Source organism: Otolemur garnettii, unplaced genomic scaffold, assembly GCF_000181295.1.
Source record: "Otolemur garnettii isolate 467f Iridium unplaced genomic scaffold, OtoGar3 scaffold00009, whole genome shotgun sequence".
NCBI classification, from domain to species: domain Eukaryota; kingdom Metazoa; phylum Chordata; class Mammalia; order Primates; family Galagidae; genus Otolemur; species Otolemur garnettii.
Window position 1 is genome coordinate 11,611,881 of NW_003852404.1, and position 5,639 is coordinate 11,617,519.

General features: G+C 35.3%; 1 pseudogene; it reads right to left on the bottom strand.

Annotated features, from left to right (window-relative positions):
- Nucleotides 1-101, bottom strand: LOC111723257 (annotated as a pseudogene).
- Nucleotides 102-5,639: the final 5,538 nt, after the last annotated feature.

Below are 5,639 nucleotides of genomic sequence, written 5' to 3' on the forward strand. Positions count from 1 at the left end.
ATGGAACGCTTCACGAATTTGCGTGTCATCCTTGCGCAGGGGCCATGCTAATCTTCTCTGTATCGTTCCAATTTTAGTATATGTGCTGCCGAAGCGAGCACGAAAGTAAAATTCAAAGAAAAATTTTAACAAATATAGTGAAAGATGGTTTTACTATAAATATAATTTTGAGTACATTAATAGTAGTGATATTGAACATACATGGTAATATTTATGTCAAAGGATCAAATTGTACTAATGGCCTAAACATTATAAAAATAAAACACCTCTTTTGTCATAGAAAACTTCATTTCAATAAAATGTTTTTTAGAGAAAATGGTAAAAAGAAAAGGAATTAGAAATCAGTGAGATATTTTTCTTTTCTACATGTGTGTATTATAAAAATTTATGTGAAGGAGTTTAAAGATCATTTATCCTGATGGACTTTTAAAAGCCATGTAAGAGAGAGATACATATAAATTAAAAAATACCATTGAATTAGCCAGCAGGTTTGGGGAAGAAATTTTCTTCTTTCTGCTCCTTGGACTTGCATCTGATGAATTAGTCTTTAAACTGGAATCGATTCTGTGATCTGAACAGCAACAATGAGCTTAGGTTATTGCATTTGCAAAGTGTTTAATAGCATATCAATAGGATACTTCATCATGATCGAATGGGCTTTATCTCAGGGATGCAAGGTTGGTTTAACATGTGCACATCAATAAACTTGATTCATCACATAAACAGAAACAAAAACAAAGATGACATGATCATCTCAACAGATGCAGAAAAAACATTCTATAAAATCCAGCACACTTTCAGGATAAAACTCTCAACAAACTAGGCATAGAAGGAACAGAGCTCAAAATTACGAAAGGTACATACGCAAAACCAACAGGGAATATCATACTGAATGTGGAAAAGTTGAAAGCTTTCACTCAACTGCAACAAATTAAAGGTGTCACCCTTTCTGTTCAAATAGTACTGGAATTCCCAACCTGAACAATCAGGAAAGACAAGGGGAACAAAACAGTATCCAAGTAGGAGAAAGAAGGTGACATTGTCTTTGTTGACAATATGACCTTGTATCTAGAAAACTCTGAAGACTCCATCTATAGAATTCTAAAATTAATAAATATATTCAGTAACATCTTGAGTTACAAAATCGATATATAAAAATTCGTAGCATTTTTATATCCTAATAATAATCAAGCTGAGATTTAAATCAAGAATGCAATACATTTACAAAAGCTGCAAAGAAATGAAACCTCCTGGTAGTACACTTAACCAAGGAGGTGGAAGATCGCCATGAGGAGAACTACAAAATACTGAAGAAGGAAATCAGAGATGATGCAAAAAAATGGAGAAGCCATTCCAGGCTTATGGACTCATAGAACCAAAATCATTCAAATGTCCATACTGCCCAAAGTAATTTACAGATTGAATACAATCCCCATCAAAATATCAATGTCATATTTCACAGATCTAGAAAATAAATTCTATGCTTCATTTAGACCAACATAGATTCTGAGTATCCAAAGCAATCTTAAACAAAAAGAACAAATCTGGAGGCATCACATTAGCTGACTTCAAATTATACCACAAAACTATAGCAACCAAAATACCATGGTATTGACATAAAAGTGGAGACACAGACCAATGGAACTGATTAGAGAACGTGGAAATAAAACCACTACCTATAACCAACTGATCTTTCACAAAACAGACAACAACATACACTGGGGAAAGGAAGCCATATTCAATAAATGGTGCGGAGAAAACTGGATAACCACACACATAAGAATGAAACAGACCCCATCTCTCATCATATACAAAAATTAATTCAAGATACATAAAAGATTTAAGTGTGAGGCATAAAACTATAAAAATTCTGGAAGAAAATATAGGAAAAACTCTTCTAGATATATATATACACACTGGCAAAAAATTATGAGTAAGACTTCAAAATCATATATAGCAATAACAAAAATAAATAAATGAGGCTTAATTAAATTTAAAAGCATCTGCACAATGAAGGAAATAATCACCAGATCAACGGAGTTTATAGCAACCCAACCTACAGAACAGAAGAAAATATTCAAAAACTATACATCGATGAATGTGCTTATATATAGAATCTACAAAGAATTCAAACAAATCAACAAGAAAAAAATAACTCCATTAAAAAACAGGCAAAAGATACACATAGAAGTTTTTCAACAGTTGGTAGACAAATGGCCAAGAAACATGAAAAAAGTGCTTAAGATCACCAATCACCAGGGAACTGCAAATTGAAACCACAATTAGACATCATCTTACCCATGTCAGAATGGCCATTACTGGAAAAGTCAGAAGACATGAGATGCTGGAGTGGACGCATAGAGGAAAGAACGCTTATACACTGTTGGAAAAAAGATATTTCTTAAAGTAGTCACAAGACAAGTATCTTTACTTGTCATTTTTAAGAGAGTTTGAGATTGCAGTAGATCACAATTAAAAAGTATAAAAACAATCTGGAAGAAGAGATCTGCCCTTGGGGTCTGCCTTAGCACAGAGCTGAAGTCCTCTCTGCACCTTGCTGCTAAATAACGTTGGTTGGCATGATGAAAGCAATTTTTTTTTTTTTTTTGAGAGCACATGTTTTGCCCATAAGGCTCAATGTGGAGACTCTGAGAGGAGTAAGTGAGAAGCATGCATTATTGTAAACTGACCCCTGAGCTACGTAGACCAAAGGATAGAAAGGGAAAACTGGTTTAAGTGACTGATGACACGAAAGCCAAGAATGTTTGCTGTGAATGTGATTAGTTGGATCGGATGCTCTCTCTTTATACTGGAGACTAAACAAAGACAGTAAAGAGCCCAGTCTTTACTCATGGGTGGAATAAGGAAAAGATTATAAAACAATTGTGAAAATTCTTGTGAAGGAAAAGATTGGTTGCTGATTTGTGAGGAAGGGTGTCAGAGACAGACAAGGTTGCAGAGGGGTGTTTAGTCCTCTGCTATAATCTGTCCTTCCTCAAATACATTATGTCACATAGATTATGAACACTGATCCACACAGATTAGTAGTGTAGTTGCCGTCTTCTCTATTTGTGATGTATTTTTAGAATTCTTTTCAGTTTAAGGAGATCATTCTACTGCTCCTTTGCCTTGAAATGATTTCCAGGACCTTCTGTGACATGTCTGTATATATTTCACACCACACTCAAGGGAGCAAAAACAAAGCTTTTGTTTTTGCAGGTCCTGCTTGAGGCATAGGGAATTCTCAGAGGCTATCTCAGTCCTTACTCCTTGATACAGCCCACAGGAATTTCTGCTCTGGGGTTTTATTGCTTCCCAGGATTCTACCCATGAAAGAGGGAAAATAAAGATGCTGCTATGGTCTGAATGTTTGTGTCCCCCTCACTTCATTTGTTGAAGCCTAATCACCAATGTGATGATAATAGGAAGGTGGAGCCTTTAGGGAGATGATTAGACCATGATGATGGAAGATGGTGTCCTCATAGATGGGATTAGTATCCTTATAAAACAGGACCCAAGAACTGCCTTTTCTGTTGCACTGTGTGTAGAGAACACAGTCAGAAGTCACCTCTATAAACCAGAGGGTGGAGGAAATGGGCCTCACAAGACACTGAATCTACCAGTTCCTCAGTTGTGGACTTCCCAATCTTTAGAACTGTGAGAAATAAATATATGTTGTTTATAAGCTACTGTTGATGCGTTTAGTAATAGCAGTACAAACAGACTAAGACAGGTGCTTTCTACTTTCTGACACCTGAAACCCTTTCTGCCTTTCACATTCAGATTAGAAGGTTGGGTGGACAGGTGTCTTTTCTCCAGGACCTACAACATCCACTCACTTTTTATTTCTCCTCTAACTTTCTTCTGCTCCAGTCACGGGAATGATTATCACATCCATGAAGTTGAGACTGTCTCTCTTACATCTTTGCATACTTTCCCACATCTATGGATTGCACATACACAGAATATTTGATTTTTTTAAGATGGTGATCTTTATAAATTTAAAAGGAAGAACAATGTTTATTCCTTCCTTTTGATATGTCACTGTTGGAGATAAAAGTCACCACAGACAGGGAGGGGGACAAGGAATAAAAGAATTTTAGAAGAAAAACAACATAAAATAACATTGGTTATTAAGTTTGAATTTTTATACTGCCCCTGACAGTATATCAGTACATCCCTAGAGGATGTACTTGAACCTGACTGTTCTCCACCAGGAGACCTGTATGGGAAGGAAAAGGAGTAATGTTACTAAGTTGAGCCTTGCTGTGAAGAGGGACAGTGAGTAGTTCCCTCTTGCATAAAGCTTCAGTCCTGAAATACTTAAAACACTGATTTCCACTTTCTTTTAAAAAGTTCTTACACTTTTATTTAGTCCCTGGACAAGAAATGCTTAGAGTATTCCAAGGAAAAAATTAATGATTTCTGAGCCATTCTGCCAAAAGATGTCATTTTAGAGGAAAGGGTAAACTGTTTAACACAAATGTTTTTAATGAAAATGAGTTTTTTCAGTCAGAGGTATTTACCAATCATTGACAACGTGGCACAGAAAGTGTAAGTCTTCATGGGATGTTTGACACTGCGTAGGAAGTGCTTTAATAGGGTTAGTTTATAAAAATTGGCTATAGACTTAAAAAGGAAACACTGAAGTTCATTCTCATATTCCTGTGAATTCACTGTGCCTTTGCCTCCTGCTTTTGTAAATTGGATCTAAGTGTTTTCCTTCTTGTTTAGTTGAAGATCACACACATTTTAAGAATGCAGATAGCAAATACTTCTTACAAATAATAATTGACGCTAGGTATTCAGTAGTGTTGATTTTTCATGATGCAGACTACTGTACCCCTCTGCATGCTGCATGTTGAGAAGTTATTACCATTATTTTGACAAATTTGCTGAGGTATTTGGCACCAGCTTTTGCAAATGGTCACGATGAAGCTGATTTCAGTGGATGACAGACAGCTTCAGTGCAGTTCTACCAATTGATTTCTAGTCATGGAAGGATTTGAAAAAGCTAAGGAAACGTGCTAATCCGATTTGACAGTGGGAATCTCTTTGCACTGCTAACTGTAGGTGATTGTTAACAGGCTGAGAATCCTCAGCAGAGGCTAACGTTGCTGGAGCAAATCAGATAATCATCATGGACAACTTCCCACATAATAAAAACAGTATCTGCGAAGCCTGGCCTTATGATTGTATTTAAAATTATAAGGGATTAAATCAAAATTAAAATAAACTTTGTATCAGCTGGCTTATCATATAAAGTGAATGAGCCATGTCATTAAAGTTTATCTAAATAATGTGTATGTATGGGTGTGTGTGACGTCAGATAATACAAAAGGATTAGTAAATTGTAAATTAGTAAGTTAGTAAAGTGATGTTGTAAACAAGGAAACCAGATTAACACAAAATAAAACAAAGAAATAGTTTCTTTTTAATTTTTTTAACAAATACTTCATATAACTTCTAAGTTTACTTTGTTTTCAGAATATATACATTTTTAAAATTTTCCCTCTTTTATTCTTTTAAGTGCTGAAGAGACGATGGCATAAAGGTAATGACATTGAACTCAATCCAGGAATCTGTGTTCAAGTTCTGCCTCTGTGGTTTTGTACAGCTCATTAAATACAATACTTTTT